Consider the following 16,810-nt stretch of genomic DNA (forward strand, 5'->3'; position numbering starts at 1 on the left):
TTCTGTGATTGGAATAATCGCTAGAACTAGTGCAAAACCACAATGGACTTTGTACCCGTATGATGCGCATGCACATTACGGAGCATGCGCATGCACAGATTAGCCATTTTTTTTCAACTGATTGCTACGCAGCGAACAACGGCAGCATGCGATCAACTCGGAATGACCCCCTATATACATAGAAACATGGATTTTTACTGCAGGAATTATGGTTAGTTTAGGGGTATCGGTTAGGGTCAACAGAGGTGTAGCTAGGGGTCCAAGCGCCCCTGGCAAAGTAAGGGACTGGCGCCCCCCCTTTCGATAAAGCATTGCAGTCCATTGGCGGTTACCATGTTGGAGCCACAGCAACTGACCCCCTCCCCCACACGCTGCCCTACATCATCGGCTGGGATTCACTGTTGGTGTGAAGCCACTGGGAACAGTCTGGTAGCATTAGCAGCAGTCTGTGTCATAGATAGGGAAGGCAGAAGGTTAACTAGCTAATAGCAGTCTGTTGGCAGCAGAGGCTGGGCGGGGGGCTGAGAATGAGCCAACGCTGATCAGTGTCCAGTCTGCTTAGACAAAAATATTTTGTGATCAGGGCTGGTTCTAGACCAAAGGAGCCAATGGCAAAAATTTCCTTTGGCACCCCCCCCCCCCACACACATACACACACACACACACACACACACACCAAAAAAGAACATATCCCAGTTTAACATAACGCTATGTGGTGCAAGGTGTGGAGCTGGTTACTTGTATCAGACCTCTGACATTTGCCTTTTCACCCATATTGCATACTTTTTCTTGCAGGTTGTGTCTTAATTCAAGAAGTGTTCTAAGTACTTCAGCTTAGTATCTTTACTGACCCCTCTTTACCCCACATTACATAACTGACCCCTCTATACCCTACACTACATCCAGGGCCGGCGCTTCCATTAGGCAGCTTTAGGCAGCTGCCTATGGGCGCCTGGACCTGAGTGGGCGGTACGCTGAGGCTGCCCCCCCTCCCCCGCCATATAGCCCCCACGCAATAGCAGCAGCAGGGCACCCGGCGTCATAGACACACATAGCAACGCTGCGGGTAGTCCTGCAATTCTGCTAAGTGGACTGACAGGCAGCTGATGCACTATACACTACCCTGTGTCCTGGGATCCACCAGTGATTTTCTTTCATTCACCACCGCTCCACTATGTAGTGTGAGCAGAGAGGTGGTTTCCCCCTCGGCCAGTCCGGTGTTTCCTCTCTACCGGGTAGCTCTATAGCCTGCTGCTTGATGGGTTTTTTAAAAAAGGGGCGTGGCCACACCTCCATGATTAGGCCACGCCCCTGAGTATGCTAGGTTCTCCATAGTCTGTCTCTGTGGCTCTGCTGCCTGGCATGCCTACTCTTTCGGAGACTGGCTCCTGTGATCTGAGCTGCCTGAAGGTTACTACTGTGCTACTGTGTGTGTGTCTCTCGGTATAAGTGTGTGTAATTATGTGTGTCTCAGTATGAGTCTGTGGGTGCCTCTGCCTCAGTATGTGTGTCAGTGCGTGTGTGTCTCTCAATATCAGTGTGTGCCTCAGTATGAGTGTGTGCCCCAGTGTGAGTGTGTATTTGTGTGCCTCAATGTGAGTGTACGTGTGCCTCTGACTAAGTATGAGTGTCAGTGTGTGTGTCTCAGTATCACTGTGTGTGTGTGTCTCAGTATGAGTGTGTGTGACTCTTCCTCAGTATGAGTGTCAGTGTGAGTGTGTCTCAGTCTCAGTTTGAGTGTGTGTGTGCCTCTGCCTCAGTATGAGTGTCAGTGTGTCTCAGTATCACTGTGCGTGTCTCAGTATCACTGTGTGTGTGTGTGTGTCTCAGTATGAGTGTGTGTATGCCTCTGCCTCAGTATGAGTGTCAGTGTGTCTCAGTCTCAGTATGAGTGTATGTGTGCCTCTGCCTCAGTATGAGTATCAGTGTGTGTATCAGTATCACTGTGTGTGTCTCAGTATGAGTGTGTGTGTCTCTCTGTCACTGTGTGTCTCAGTATGAGCGTGTGTGCCTCTGCCTCAGTATGTGTGTCAGTGCGTGTGTCTCTCAATATCAGTGTGTGCCTCAGTATGAGTGTGCCTCAGTGTGAGTGTGTGTTTGTGTGCCTCAATGTGAGTGTACATGTGCCTCTGACTCAGTATCACTGTGGGTCTCAGTATGAGTGTGTGTCTCTCTCTGTCACTTTGTGTGTCAGTGTGTGTCTCAGTATCACTGTGTGTCTCAGTATGAGTGTGTGTGTGTGTGTGTGTGTGTGTGTGTGTGTGTGTGTGTCTCAGTATGAGTGTGTGTGTATGTGTGTGCCTCTGCCTCAGTATGAGTGTCAGTGTGAGTGTGTCTCAGTCTCAGTTTGAGTGTGTGTGTGCCTCTGCCTCAGTATGAGTGTCAGCGTGTCTCAGTATCACTGTGTGTGTCTCAGTATGAGTGTGTGTATGCCTCTGCCTCAGTATGAGTGTGTCTCAGTCTCAGTATGAGTGTATGTGTGCCTCTGCCTCAGTATGAGTATCAGTGTGTGTCTCAGTATCACTGTGTGTGTCTCAGTATGAGTGTGTGTGTGTGTGTGTGTGTGTGTGTGTGTGTGTCTCTCTATCACTGTGGGTGTCTCAGTATGAGTGTGTGTGCCTCTGCCTCAGTATATGTGTCAGTGCGTGTGTGCCTCAGTATGAGTGTGTGTGCCTCAGAATGAGTGTGTGTGTGTGCCTCTGCCTCAGTATGAGTGTCAGTGTGTGTCTCAGTCTCAGTATGAGTGTATGTGTGCCTCTGCCTCAGTATGAGTATCAGTGTGTGTCTCAGTATCAGTGTGTGTGTGTGTGTGTGTGTGTGTGTGTGTGTGTGTGTCTGTCACTGTGGGTGTCTCAGTATGAGTGTGTGTGCCTCTGCCTTAGTATATGTGTCAGTGCGTGTGTGTCTCTCAATATCAGTGTGTGCCTCAGAATGAGTGTGTGTGTTCCTCAGTGTGAGTGTGTGTTTGTGTGCCTCAATGTGAGTGTACATGTGCCTCTGACTCAGTATCACTGTGTACCTCAGTATGAGTGTGTGTCTCTGTCACTGTGTGTGTCTCTGTCACTGTGTGTGTCTCTGTCACTGTATGTGTCTCAGTATCACTGTGTGTGTCTCAGTATGAGTGTGTGTGTGTGTGTGTGTGTGTGTGTGTGTGTCTCTCTGTCACTGTGTGTGTCTCAGTATCACTGTGTGAGTGTGTGTGTGTGTGTGTGTGTGTGTGTGTGTGTCTCTCTGTCACTGTGTGTATCTCAGTATCACTGTGTGTGTGTATCAGTATGAGTGTGTGTGTCTCCGTTTCACTGTGTGTGTGTCTCAGTATGAATGTATGTGTGTCTCTGCCTCAGTATGAGTGTCGGTGTGTATGTCTCAGTATCACTGTGTGTGTGTCTCAGTATGAGTGTGTGTGCCTCTGCCTCAGTATGAGCGTGTCTCAGTTTCAGTGTGTGTGTGTGCCTCTGCCTCAGTATGAGTGTCAGTGTGTGTGTGTGTGTATCAGTATGAGTGTGTGTGTGCCTCTGCCTCAGTGTGAGTGTGTCTCAGTCTCAGTATGAGCGTGTGTGCCTCTGCCTCAGTATGTGTGTCAGTGCGTGTGTGTCTCTCAATATCAGTGTGTGCCTCAGAATGAGTGTGTGTGTTCCTCAGTGTGAGTGTGTGTTTGTGTGCCTCAATGTGAGTGTACATGTGCCTCTGACTCAGTATCACTGTGGGTCTCAGTATGAGTGTGTGTCTCTCTCTGTCACTTTGTGTGTCAGTGTGTGTCTCAGTATCACTGTGTGTCTCAGTATGAGTGTGTGTGTGTGTGTGTGTGTCTCTCTGTCACTGTGTGTGTGTCTCAGTATGAGTGTGTGTGTATGTGTGTGCCTCTGCCTCAGTATGAGTGTCAGTGTGAGTGTGTCTCAGTCTCAGTTTGAGTGTGTGTATGCCTCTGCCTCAGTATGAGTGTGTCTCAGTCTCAGTATGAGTGTATGTGTGCCTCTGCCTCAGTATGAGTATCAGTGTGTGTCTCAGTATGAGTGTGTGTGTGTGTGTGTGTGTGTCTCTCTATCACTGTGGGTGTCTCAGTATGAGTGTGTGTGCCTCTGCCTCAGTATATGTGTCAGTGCGTGTGTGCCTCAGTATGAGTGTGTGTGCCTCAGAATGAGTGTGTGTGTGCCTCTGCCTCAGTATGAGTGTCAGTGTGTGTCTCAGTCTCAGTATGAGTGTATGTGTGCCTCTGCCTCAGTATGAGTATCAGTGTGTGTCTCAGTATCAGTGTGTGTGTGTGTGTGTGTGTGTGTGTGTGTGTGTGTCTGTCACTGTGTTTGTCTCAGTATGAGTGTGTGTGCCTCTGCCTTAGTATATGTGTCAGTGCGTGTGTGTCTCTCAATATCAGTGTGTGCCTCAGTATGAGTGTGTGTGCCCCAGTGTGAGTGTGTATTTGTGTGCCTCAATGTGAGTGTACGTGTGCCTCTGACTAAGTATGAGTGTCAGTGTGTGTGTCTCAGTATCACTGTGTGTGTGTGTCTCAGTATGAGTGTGTGTGACTCTTCCTCAGTATGAGTGTCAGTGTGAGTGTGTCTCAGTCTCAGTTTGAGTGTGTGTGTGCCTCTGCCTCAGTATGAGTGTCAGTGTGTCTCAGTATCACTGTGCGTGTCTCAGTATCACTGTGTGTGTGTGTGTGTGTCTCAGTATGAGTGTGTGTATGCCTCTGCCTCAGTATGAGTGTCAGTGTGTCTCAGTCTCAGTATGAGTGTATGTGTGCCTCTGCCTCAGTATGAGTATCAGTGTGTGTATCAGTATCACTGTGTGTGTCTCAGTATGAGTGTGTGTGTCTCTCTGTCACTGTGTGTCTCAGTATGAGCGTGTGTGCCTCTGCCTCAGTATGTGTGTCAGTGCGTGTGTCTCTCAATATCAGTGTGTGCCTCAGTATGAGTGTGCCTCAGTGTGAGTGTGTGTTTGTGTGCCTCAATGTGAGTGTACATGTGCCTCTGACTCAGTATCACTGTGGGTCTCAGTATGAGTGTGTGTCTCTCTCTGTCACTTTGTGTGTCAGTGTGTGTCTCAGTATCACTGTGTGTCTCAGTATGAGTGTGTGTGTGTGTGTGTGTGTGTGTGTCTCTGTCACTGTGTGTGTCTCAGTATGAGTGTGTGTGTATGTGTGTGCCTCTGCCTCAGTATGAGTGTCAGTGTGAGTGTGTCTCAGTCTCAGTTTGAGTGTGTGTGTGCCTCTGCCTCAGTATGAGTGTCAGCGTGTCTCAGTATCACTGTGTGTGTGTCTCAGTATGAGTGTGTGTATGCCTCTGCCTCAGTATGAGTGTGTCTCAGTCTCAGTATGAGTGTATGTGTGCCTCTGCCTCAGTATGAGTATCAGTGTGTGTCTCAGTATCACTGTGTGTGTCTCAGTATGAGTGTGTGTGTGTCTCTCTATCACTGTGGGTGTCTCAGTATGAGTGTGTGTGCCTCTGCCTCAGTATATGTGTCAGTGCGTGTGTGCCTCAGTATGAGTGTGTGTGCCTCAGAATGAGTGTGTGTGTGCCTCTGCCTCAGTATGAGTGTCAGTGTGTGTCTCAGTCTCAGTATGAGTGTATGTGTGCCTCTGCCTCAGTATGAGTATCAGTGTGTGTCTCAGTATCAGTGTGTGTGTGTGTGTGTGTGTGTGTGTGTGTGTGTCTGTCACTGTGGGTGTCTCAGTATGAGTGTGTGTGCCTCTGCCTTAGTATATGTGTCAGTGCGTGTGTGTCTCTCAATATCGGTGTGTGCCTCAGAATGAGTGTGTGTGTTCCTCAGTGTGAGTGTGTGTTTGTGTGCCTCAATGTGAGTGTACATGTGCCTCTGACTCAGTATCACTGTGTGTCTCAGTATGAGTGTGTGTCTCTGTCACTGTGTGTGTCTCTGTCACTGTGTGTGTCTCTGTCACTGTGTGTGTCTCAGTATCACTGTGTGTGTCTCAGTATGAGTGTGTGTGTGTGTCTCTCTGTCACTGTGTGTCTCAGTATCACTGTGTGTGTCTCAGTATGAGTGTGTGTGTGTGTGTCTCTCTGTCACTGTGTGTCTCAGTATCACTGTGTGTGTCTCAGTATGAGTGTGTGTGTGTGTGTGTGTGTGTCTCTGTCACTGTGTGTATCTCAGTATCACTGTGTGTGTGTATCAGTATGAGTGTGTGTGTCTCCGTTTCACTGTGTGTGTGTCTCAGTATGAATGTATGTGTGTCTCTGCCTCAGTATGAGTGTCAGTGTGTATGTCTCAGTATCACTGTGTGTGTGTCTCAGTATGAGTGTGTGTGCCTCTGCCTCAGTATGAGCGTGTCTCAGTTTCAGTGTGTGTGTGTGCCTCTGCCTCAGTATGAGTGTCAGTATGTGTGTGTGTGTGTATCAGTATGAGTGTGTGTGTGCCTCTGCCTCAGTGTGAGTGTGTCTCAGTCTCAGTATGAGCGTGTGTGCCTCTGCCTCAGTATGTGTGTCAGTGCGTGTGTGTCTCTCAATATCAGTGTGTGCCTCAGAATGAGTGTGTGTGTTCCTCAGTGTGAGTGTGTGTTTGTGTGCCTCAATGTGAGTGTACATGTGCCTCTGACTCAGTATCACTGTGGGTCTCAGTATGAGTGTGTGTCTCTCTCTGTCACTTTGTGTGTCAGTGTGTGTCTCAGTATCACTGTGTGTCTCAGTATGAGTGTGTGTGTGTGTGTGTGTGTGTGTGTGTGTGTCTCTCTGTCACTGTGTGTGTGTCTCAGTATGAGTGTGTGTGTATGTGTGTGCCTCTGCCTCAGTATGAGTGTCAGTGTGAGTGTGTCTCAGTCTCAGTTTGAGTGTGTGTATGCCTCTGCCTCAGTATGAGTGTGTCTCAGTCTCAGTATGAGTGTATGTGTGCCTCTGCCTCAGTATGAGTATCAGTGTGTGTCTCAGTATGAGTGTGTGTGTGTGTGTGTGTGTCTCTCTATCACTGTGGGTGTCTCAGTATGAGTGTGTGTGCCTCTGCCTCAGTATATGTGTCAGTGCGTGTGTGTCTCTCAATATCAGTGTGTGCCTCAGTATGAGTGTGTGTGCCTCAGAATGAGTGTGTGTGTGCCTCTGCCTCAGTATGAGTGTATGTGTGCCTCTGCCTCAGTATGAGTATCAGTGTGTGTCTCAGTATCAGTGTGTGTGTGTGTGTGTGTGTCTGTCACTGTGGGTGTCTCAGTATGAGTGTGTGTGCCTCTGCCTTAGTATATGTGTCAGTGCGTGTGTGTCTCTCAATATCAGTGTGTGCCTCAGAATGAGTGTGTGTGTTCCTCAGTGTGAGTGTGTGTTTGTGTGCCTCAATGTGAGTGTACATGTGCCTCTGACTCAGTATCACTGTGTGTCTCAGTATGAGTGTGTGTCTCTGTCACTGTGTGTCTCAGTATCACTGTGTGTGTCTCAGTATGAGTGTGTGTGTGTGTGTCTCTCTGTCACTGTGTGTGTCTCAGTATGAGTGTGTGTGTGTGTCTCTCTGTCACTGTGTGTGTGTCTCAGTATCACTGTGTGTGTGTATCAGTATGAGTGTGTGTGTCTCCGTTTCACTGTGTGTGTCTCAGTATGAATGTATGTGTGTCTCTGCCTCAGTATGAGTGTCAGTGTGTATGTCTCAGTATCACTGTGTGTGTGTCTCAGTATGAGTGTGTGTGCCTCTGCCTCAGTATGAGCGTGTCTCAGTTTCAGTGTGTGTGTGTGCCTCTGCCTCAGTATGAGTGTCAGTATGTGTGTGTGTGTGTGTGTGTGTGTATCAGTATGAGTGTGTGTGTGTGCCTCTGCCTCAGTGTGAGTGTGTCTCAGTCTCAGTATGAGTGTGTGTGCCTCTGCATGAGTGTATGTGTGCCTCTGCCTCAGTATAAGTGTCAGTGTGTGTGTGCTCCAGTATGAATGTGTGTGCCTCTGACTCCGTATGAGTGTCAGTGTGAGTGTGTCTCAGTCTCAGTATGAGTGTGTGTGCGTGTGCCTCTGCCTTAGTATGAGTGTCAGTGTGTGTGTGTCTCAGTATGAGTGTGTGTGTGTGTGTGTGTGTGTGTCTCTCAGTATGTCCTTTGTCGCCTCCTTTACAGAAAGTGCCCTAGTGGTCCAGTGGTTTATGTGTCTGCCGCCTAATCCCACTGTCACTGTGGGACCAGCACCAGCCTGTGATCCTACTACAGACTTTTTTTTACTTTGTCCTACAGAGCTACGGAACACCTGTAGGTCCATAGGCTGTGATGGATGCTGACTGATTGCTTCTCCATCTGATGGTTTCTCCTCCTTACAAGTAGGTAGTGGAGTTTTTTTTCCATGTGTCATCTGTAGCTAATGTGAAACTACATTTCCCAGTATGACCTGCTTCTTTTTAGCAGGATATGCTGGGACTCGTATTTCCACATTGGCTGGGGGGGCACATTTCCCTATATTTGCAAATAAAAACTGTTTGTTAATGCACCAACATAGTATATCACCAGATATATAGTGTATGGCTGAACAAGACATCCGTACCTGTTGCTTAGAAAACGCATTTGTCAATTTGTCGTGTTCTATTTTTTTGCCATACAGTATATTAGTACTGAAATCTAACTGCACACACTAAAAAAAGGTGCTGCCCGACAACGCTCAGAATCCCGATGCCGGAATCACAAGAGTCAGCATACTGAATGTAAGTGTGCTGGGGAGGGTAGTTAGGTTGCAGGGGGGAAGTTAGGGTTAGGCTGCAGGAAGGGGAGGGAAGGGGAGAGGATTAGCATACTTTCCAACGAGGTGTTGGGATTCTAAGCGGCAGGATCCCTTTCCCAACCTGCTGTAGGGTGTATTCTCTATGCAGCCTGCAACATTTTTTATACGTTATAATCCAATCCGCGGGACAGTGGCATAGGGTAAGCATTACCGCCTCAGCACTCAGGTCATTAGTTCAATTCCTGGTCATGGCCTGAATGTGCGGAGTTTGCATTTTCTTTTTGTGTGGGTTTCCTCTGGGTATTCCTGTTTCCTCCCACACTCCAAAAACATATGGGAAGGTTATGTGGATTTGTCTGTGTGTGTTTTTATTTTAGGGAATATCACTCTCATTCCAGTGGGACAGGGAGTGATACGAATTCTGATGTTGTTATGTGTACAGCGCTGTGCAAATTAGTGGCACTATCTAAGTAAACAATAACAATAGTTTTGATACTTTAAGATAGGGCCTTGCACACATGTTGGAGAAGCCATCACATTTTCCCTTTGTACTTAGCAGGAGGACATTAATTTGCTGTTCTGTCAATAATAAAGGGGTAAATGCAAATTATGTACTGGGGAGCAAATGTGTATGTTTTTTTATTGTGTGGAGGCCAAAGTGTTTTTTTCCTGAAAGGGGCCAATGTATTTGTTATACATTTTCCTGTGGATGCCAATGTGTTTTATTTTTTCCTGTGGTGCCCAATGGGGGTGGTGGGGGGGGGTTGGGGTTTGGGGAGGGGGGCGGAGGGAGGGAGGCTGAAGTTTTGCCTAGGGTGCCGAGAAACCTTGCACCGGCCCTGACTACATCACTGACCTTTCTATAACCATCACTGCATTACTGACCCCTCTATACAGTACACTGACCTCTATATACCTGCTAGTACATCCCTGATGCCTATATTCCCTAAGCTAAATCCCTGACGCCTCTATTCCCTACGCTACATCCCTGACGCCTCTATTCCCTATGCTACATCCCTGACGCCTCTATACCCTACGCTACATCCCTGATGCCTCTATTCCCTACGCTACATTCCTGATGCCTCTATAACCTACGCTACATCCCTGACGCCTCTATACCCTACGCTACATCCCTGACGCCTCTATACAGTACAATGCATTACTGATCCCTCTAGACCATACATCCTCATTACATCAGAGAGATAGTGAAACACTGGAAAAAATAAGGATAAAGTGGACTACAGAAACTGATGCTCTAAACAAAGGAGAGAGAGAGAGAGAGAAAAGCACAAGGGAAAGTGGGCAATCGGAACACCATAGAGAGAGGAGAGATAGAAATGCCTGAAAAAGTAAAGGGGGTTGGGTATGGCATCCGGCGCTCTGGATTCCAGCAGTCACATGATACCTAATCCTAACCCTCTGGGGGGGTGGCGGATAGGGCTAACCCTCAGGGGGTGGCAGCTAGGACTAACCCCCCCCCCCTCCTAGTGCCTTCCCTAACACCCGCTCCCCCGATCCTAACCCTCCCTCCAATACTCGCCTTCGGGATGTTGGCTGTCTGTGTGCCGGCACCAGTCTCCCAAGTGGTGTCAGGATTCCAACATCGGTCAAATGACCGCCGGTATACCGTCTGCCGGGATGGTAAATGTATCCTGAGGACAGGTAGTGAGTGTGGAGGGATAGGTGGTTCAGTAAAATGTAACAGCTCAAACTGCGATCATTCACTGATAAATTGATTTATAGCTCTCCCTTTTTAACCATTGCAGTCATAAAAGCAATGTTTTTTAAACTTTTAAATAAAGCTTGTTAGCATCCCCAGCACACTGTATATGCTGGGAGATGTAGTTCTCAATATGAAAACATTTAATTACTGTATGAACTCTAATTCCCCAACTGAAACCTCTCACAAACACACACTCCTAAATCTAGTACACACACACACACACACACACACACACACACACACACACACACATTTCCCCAGTACTGACTCTCATCACTTCCACACACTGACAACTCCCTCCTGCTCCTCTCCCCACTGACACTGACAGCTCCCTCACAGTCACACACATCCTCCACCCCCCCACACACACACTGATGGCACACATGCACAAATCCCCCCCTCCTCGACACTAACTGTCACGGACTGCTTGGGCAGCAGGGGGCAGGCTCTGACTTGAAGTGCTGAAATTCAACAGCTCTCTCGAACTTGCAAGGCATGGCTGTGCAGCTGTCTCCAGCCATCTCCTTGCCCACTGTGTAATTTGTGGCGTTCTCTGATGTTCCCCGCTCTGCCTCTACAACCGGCACATAATGTACAGCAGTGGTGACTCCTGAGTATGGGCCTGGAGAACTCCGCCTACCGGGGGGTAGGGATTAATAATTTCAAAGGGGCAGAGCTAGGAGTGAAGCAGTGGACAGCAGTTGAGGGGCGTTTCAAACTGTAACAGGGTTGGGACAATTTCAGTATCCTTCCCTCACCGTCTAATTGGTCAGTCCCACGCTGATTGCCATAGCGCCCTTTCGAGACTGCAGAACTCTATCCCTTAGCCACGGTTGGCACAGCTGGATGGTGCCCCTGGCAAGTGCCATCCTGGCCAAGGGGTAGATACGCCCCTGAGGGTCAGGGCCAGCAACAGAAATCTCGGGGCCCAGTGCACTGATATCTCTGGGGCCCCCTCAACCCCCCCTTAACTTGGCAGAGGGATCTTTAAAAAAAATGGAGCCTTTGACTCGGACCGTCAGTGAGGCCGGCAGGTGGTTTTCATATTGGGCTATCCAGCTCTTCGGTGGCGGTGGCAGGGACATTCAGAAAAGGGCCAGCACAGCAACATGCATAATAATGGCAATACAGTATGGACCACAGGGACTGGACAAAGTGATGGGGTAAAAGGAGGGGGGAGGGTTTAGTTGGCCTGTTAATTGTTTTCCTGCTTAAATTGAGCAGTTGGTGGATACACTTTAAAAAGCAATATTGGCACTGTGGCCCCATTATTTCTGTTCTTAATACTTGGAGCCCTGAACAAGTGTCCCCTTTGTCCCCCCTGTCACCGGGCCTGTTCAGGCGTTACCTATGGAGAAGCTGCGACATGACATCCTAGGACACGATACTGCACCATGCATCACCATTATATTTCAGTGTGCCTTGTCAATATTTAAATCTTGTTCTGTGTGACGTGAGTTGTAAATGGTTGAAAATCTCTGTGCTACAGTATCGTCACCATGTAGTTATAACAACACCGCAAAACCACCAAAAGACGTGTTTTGGTAGAGGGACTGCTGGAGGGGCCCATTGGGGCCCCCAGTTTGCTACCCCACCCCAGTATACCTGTGCTGTAGCCAGTGGAAGGGGCACTATCTTCCCTGTGATCTCTTCGGGAAGATGGTGCCGCACATAGAAAGCAAAGACTCTGGCTGCACTCTCCTGCCCTCGCTCTAAGCAAGGTGATCGGGCCACAAAAGGACCCCTGTCGGACCCCGGCCTGTGGGCCACAAAAGGATGCATTGGGGGCGGCATGCGGCCCATGGGATTGACACCCCTGCCCTAGAGTATCAAAATTTGTTTCACGGCACCCCTAGGCCAAAGTTTTTTTTATTGAGAAATTCAGAAAAAAATATAAAATTAAGTAAATTGTGTTTATAGCATGTCATCCTCAGGTTCAGTTATGTTGTGAGGGAATGGTTTTGCCAATTTAATAAAGTATAAATAATTTTAATTGGTCCTGGACCACCAAACTATGCTACCAGTGCAAGAACCCCAGTTTGGAAACTACTGCCATAAAATAAACCTTTTTTGTTTTTTTTAAACTACATGTAATACACCTTAGATCTCAGTTCCTAAAAGGTTTTAAACCCGTGCATACAGTAAACTACACATATTTAAAAATCCTACACCGGGCACAAGTGCTCACGGGCCAATTTCATGGCAGTCTCGGATAGGAGGGCATTGTGGATTCACCAAGGGAATGCTGATGCTGACTCCAAGAAGAAAGGGAGTCTCTTCCCTATGAAGGTGAAGCCTTGTTTGGCGACGACCTAATTAATTTGGAAAACACAGGGGTCAGCATACCCAGAATGCAATGAATGAACCTCACCCTGGGAGAACAATCTTCATGACCATGGTATCTCCTATGCAAAATAAGTATGATTTGGGATAGGGCTGGGGAGGAACGCTGCTCAGGCACATCTCTGTCAAGTAAAGGAGATTCAACTGAGGCAGCACAAGGGAACTCTCATCTGGGGACAACAACTGCAGGGAGAACACATAATTTCAGATTAACATGGGAGGGCAGAAGGCTGCCTAATACTGAAGCACCCCCAAACAACAAACCAAATGCAACAACTAGTGCAAGCATTCCTGGGGGAAGGCCTGCAGCAGATGGATTTGCATATGGTGATGTCATCCAAGCAGTGGGTCAAAGTTGGCTTCAACCCTCGTCTGCATATGAAAAGAGAAAAGGGGCGTGCAGGGCATAGCGGCCTTTTGCGGCGCTTGGATGACCCCTAGTTCGCATTAAACACCCCCACCCTCCTTCGGTGTGGGGCTCATGTTGGCAATGCCCCAGCCCTTGAAGCATTCAAGCTGATTTCTTGCAGCAGCTTGGCACTGTAACAGCTCCAGAGCTGCTCTGTAAGGCAAGTAAAAGGGTGTGGGCCCTGCAACACTACCTGTAGTTCGCATTGTCCGTTGGAAGGCACAAAGTAAGCAGACAGGAGGAGAAGTCAGGATAGTGCACAAGGGTATAGAAGGGAGGGGCTCAAAAAAAAAGAAGTGGAAACAGACAGCAAACTAGGCTGGAGAGAGACCTGAGACAAAGAGATCTGAATTAAATGAAAGCCGACCAGGGGAAACACAAATTATGCAGTCAAGTGTCCCACATTTGGGGAAATCACAGGAGCAGCACACCCAGAGTGCAATGGGTGAGCCTTGCCCTGGGAGAAGCACCTTCCTGATCATAGTATCTCACCTGACAGGTAAGTAGGAGTTGCGCTAGAGCTGGGGAGGGTCGCTGCTCGGGCACCCCCCTGTCAAGTGAAGGAGATCCAACTGAGGAAGCACAAGGGAACTCTCGAAAGAAGAACAAGGCTAGAGGAGGATCTGAGACAAAGAAATCTGACTGTTACCAGAGCTGACCAAAGGAAAGCACAAACAGTCCCCCACTACCACAAATAATGCAGTCGAGTTTCCCACATTTGGGGAAATCACAGGGGTCAGTATACCCAGAATGCAATGAATGAACCTCACCCTGGGAGAACAATCTTCATGACCATGGTATCTCCTATGCAAAATAAGTATGATTTGGGATAGGGCTGGGGAGGGCCGCTGCTCAGGCACATCTCTGTCAAGTAAAGGAGATTCAACTGAGGCAGCACAAGGGAACTCTCATCTGGGGACAACAACTGCAGGGAGAACACATATTTTCAGATGAACATGGGAGGGCAGAAGGCTGCCTAATACTGAAGCACCCCCAAACAACAAACCAAATGCAACAACTAGTGCAAGCATTCCTGGGGGAAGGCCTGCAGCAGATGGATTTGCATATGGTGATGTCATCCAAGCAGTGGGTCAAAGTTGGCTTCAACCCTCGTCTGCATATGAAAAGAGAAAAGGGGCGTGCAGGGCATAGCGGCCTTTTGCGGCGCTTGGATGACCCCTAGTTCGCATTAAACACCTCCACCCTCCTTCGGTGTGGGGCTCATGTTGGCAATGCCCCAGCCCTTGAAGCATTCAAGCTGATTTCTTGCAGCAGCTTGGCACTGTAACAGCTCCAGAGCTGCTCTGTAAGGCAAGTAAAAGGGTGTGGGCCCTGCAGCACTACCTGTAGTTCGCATTGTCCGTTGGAAGGCACAAAGTAAGTAGACAGGAGGAGAAGTCAGGATAGTGCACAAGGGTATAGAAGGGAGGGGCTCAAAAAAAAAGAAGTGGAAACAGACAGCAAACTAGGCTGGAGAGAGACCTGAGACAAAGAGATCTGAATTAAATGAAAGCCGACCAGGGGAAACACAAATTATGCAGTCAAGTGTCCCACATTTGGGGAAATCACAGGAGCAGCACACCCAGAGTGCAATGGGTGAGCCTTGCCCTGGGAGAAGCACCTTCCTGATCATAGTATCTCACCTGGCAGGTAAGTAGGAGTTGCGCTAGAGCTGGGGAGGGTCGCTGCTCGGGCACCCCCCTGTCAAGTGAAGGAGATCCAACTGAGGAAGCACAAGGGAACTCTCGAAAGAAGAACAAGGCTAGAGGAGGATCTGAGACAAAGAAATCTGACTGTTACCAGAGCTGACCAAAGGAAAGCACAAACAGTCCCCCACTACCACAAATAATGCAGTCGAGTTTCCCACATTTGGGGAAATCACAGGGGTCAGCATACCCAGAATGCAATGAATGAACCTCACCCTGGGAGAACAATCTTCATGACCATGGTATCTCCTATGCAAAATAAGTATGATTTGGGATAGGGCTGGGGAGGGCCGCTGCTCAGGCATATCTCTGTCAAGTAAAGGAGATTCAACTAAGGCAGCACAAGGGAACTCTCATCTGGGGACAACAACTGCAGGGAGAACACATATTTTCAAATGAACATGGGAGGGCAGAAGGCTGCCTAATACTGAAGCACCCCCAAACAACAAACCAAATGCAACAACTAGTACAAGCATTTCTGGGGGAAGGTCTGCAGAAGACGGATTTGCATACAGTGATGTCATCCAAGCAGTGGGCCAAAGTTGGCTGGAACCCTCATCTGCATATGAAAAGAGATTAGGGATATGCAGGGCATGGCGGCCTTTTGCGGCGCTTGGATGACCCTTCGTTCGCATTAAACACCCCCACCCTCCTTCGGTGTGGGGCTCATGTTGGCAATGCCCCAGCCCCTGAAGCATTCAAGCTGATTTCTTGCAGCAGCTTGGCACTGTAACAGCTCCAGAGCTGCTCTGTTAGGCAAGTAAAAGGGTGTGGGCCCTGCAGCACTACCTGTAGTTTGCATTGTGCATAGGAAGGCACAAAGTAAGCAGACAGGAGGAGAAGTCAGGATAGTGCACAAGGGTATAGAAGGGAGGGGCTCATAAAAAAAAGAAGTGGAAACAGACAGCAAACTAGGCTGGAGAAAGACCTGAGACAAAGAGATCTGAATTATATGAAAGCCGACCAGTGGAAACACAAATTATGCAGTCAAGTTTCCCACATTTGGGGAAATCACAGGGGCAGCACACCCAGAGTGCAATGGGTGAGCCTTGCCCTGGGAGAAGCACCTTCATGATCATAGTATCTTACCTGGCAGGTAAGTAGGAGTTGGGCTAGAGCTGGGGAGGGTCGCTGCTCAAGCACCCCCCTGTCAAGTGAAGGAGATCCAACTGAGGCAGCACAAGGGAACTCTCGAAAGAGGAACAAGGCTAGAGGAAGATCTGAGACAAAGAAATCTGACTTTTACCAGAGGTGACCAGAGGAAAGCACAAACACAGTCCCCCACTACCACAAATAATGCAGTAGAGTTTCCCACATTTGGGGAAATGACAGGGGTCAGCATACCCAGAATGCAATGAATGAACCTCACCCTGGGAGAACAATCTTCATGACCATGGTATCTCCTATGCAAAATAAGTATGATTTGGGATAGGGCTGGGGAGGGCCGCTGCTCAGGCACATCTCTGTCAAGTAAAGGAGATTCAACTGAGGCAGCACAAGGGAACTCTCATCTGGGGACAACAACTGCAGGGAGAACACATATTTTCAGATGAACATGGGAGGGCAGAAGGCTGCCTAATACTGAAGCACCCCCAAACAACAAACCAAATGCAAGAACTAGTGCAAGCATTCCTGGGGGAAGGCCTGCAGCAGATGGATTTGCATATGGTGATGTCATCCAAGCAGTGGGTCAAAGTTGGCTTCAACCCTCGTCTGCATATGAAAAGAGAAAAGGGGCGTGCAGGGCATAGCAGCCTTTTGCGGCGCTTGGATGACCCCTAGTTCGCATTAAACACCTCCACCCTCCTTCGGTGTGGGGCTCATGTTGGCAATGCCCCAGCCCTTGAAGCATTCAAGCTGATTTCTTGCAGCAGCTTGGCACTGTAACAGCTCCAGAGCTGCTCTGTAAGGCAAGTAAAAGGGTGTGGGCCCGGCAGCACTACCTGTAGTTCGCATTGTCCGTTGGAAGGCACAAAGTAAGCAGACAGGAGGAGAAGTCAGGATA

The 16,810-nt window shown here is 48.6% G+C and overlaps 6 non-coding genes across 6 annotated transcripts; all 6 read right to left on the minus strand.

Annotated features, from left to right (window-relative positions):
* Positions 1-13,443: 13,443 nt before the first annotated feature.
* Positions 13,444-13,606, minus strand: LOC135040469 (U1 spliceosomal RNA). The gene has a single exon (XR_010234369.1). It is a non-coding gene; the product is annotated as a U1 spliceosomal RNA (small nuclear RNA).
* A 152-nt stretch (positions 13,607-13,758) lies between these two features.
* Positions 13,759-13,920, minus strand: LOC135040452 (U1 spliceosomal RNA). Its single transcript, XR_010234353.1, has one exon. It is a non-coding gene; the product is annotated as a U1 spliceosomal RNA (small nuclear RNA).
* A 674-nt stretch (positions 13,921-14,594) lies between these two features.
* LOC135040472 (U1 spliceosomal RNA) lies at positions 14,595-14,757 on the minus strand. Its single transcript, XR_010234372.1, has one exon. It is a non-coding gene; the product is annotated as a U1 spliceosomal RNA (small nuclear RNA).
* A 152-nt stretch (positions 14,758-14,909) lies between these two features.
* LOC135040454 (U1 spliceosomal RNA) lies at positions 14,910-15,071 on the minus strand. The gene has a single exon (XR_010234355.1). It is a non-coding gene; the product is annotated as a U1 spliceosomal RNA (small nuclear RNA).
* A 675-nt stretch (positions 15,072-15,746) lies between these two features.
* On the minus strand, positions 15,747-15,909 carry LOC135040484 (U1 spliceosomal RNA). Its single transcript, XR_010234384.1, has one exon. It is a non-coding gene; the product is annotated as a U1 spliceosomal RNA (small nuclear RNA).
* Positions 15,910-16,061: 152 nt separating this feature from the next.
* LOC135040451 (U1 spliceosomal RNA) lies at positions 16,062-16,225 on the minus strand. The gene has a single exon (XR_010234352.1). It is a non-coding gene; the product is annotated as a U1 spliceosomal RNA (small nuclear RNA).
* Between the last annotated feature and the right edge of the window lie 585 nt (positions 16,226-16,810).

The sequence above is a fragment of the Pseudophryne corroboree genome, unplaced genomic scaffold, assembly GCF_028390025.1.
Source record: "Pseudophryne corroboree isolate aPseCor3 unplaced genomic scaffold, aPseCor3.hap2 scaffold_74, whole genome shotgun sequence".
NCBI classification, from domain to species: Eukaryota; Metazoa; Chordata; class Amphibia; order Anura; family Myobatrachidae; genus Pseudophryne; species Pseudophryne corroboree.